This window comes from Penaeus monodon, chromosome 20 (genome assembly GCF_015228065.2).
Source record: "Penaeus monodon isolate SGIC_2016 chromosome 20, NSTDA_Pmon_1, whole genome shotgun sequence".
In the NCBI taxonomy this organism is placed as follows: domain Eukaryota; kingdom Metazoa; phylum Arthropoda; class Malacostraca; order Decapoda; family Penaeidae; genus Penaeus; species Penaeus monodon.
In genome coordinates, this window is record NC_051405.1 from 42153274 (window position 1) to 42153524 (window position 251).

A 251-nucleotide genomic window follows, 5' to 3' on the forward strand; every position below is an offset into this window, starting at 1 on the left:
CCCAGGTGAAATTATAGTTTCCTTATGTATTTATTCTGACTATATATTTAACCATAAATATATTGCTTACTCAAACCAATACTTATTCACGCCTTAAAAAAAAAATGCTAATACCACTCTTCTTAATCAGTCAGAACATGAATCAGTCTAACATTAACTGTTACGTCTACGAAATCTTTAATTTCCTTCTCAATATCAATACATCTTTAACATGGATCCCTTTGTCAAGCGTACATTTATTTGTCGTTCGA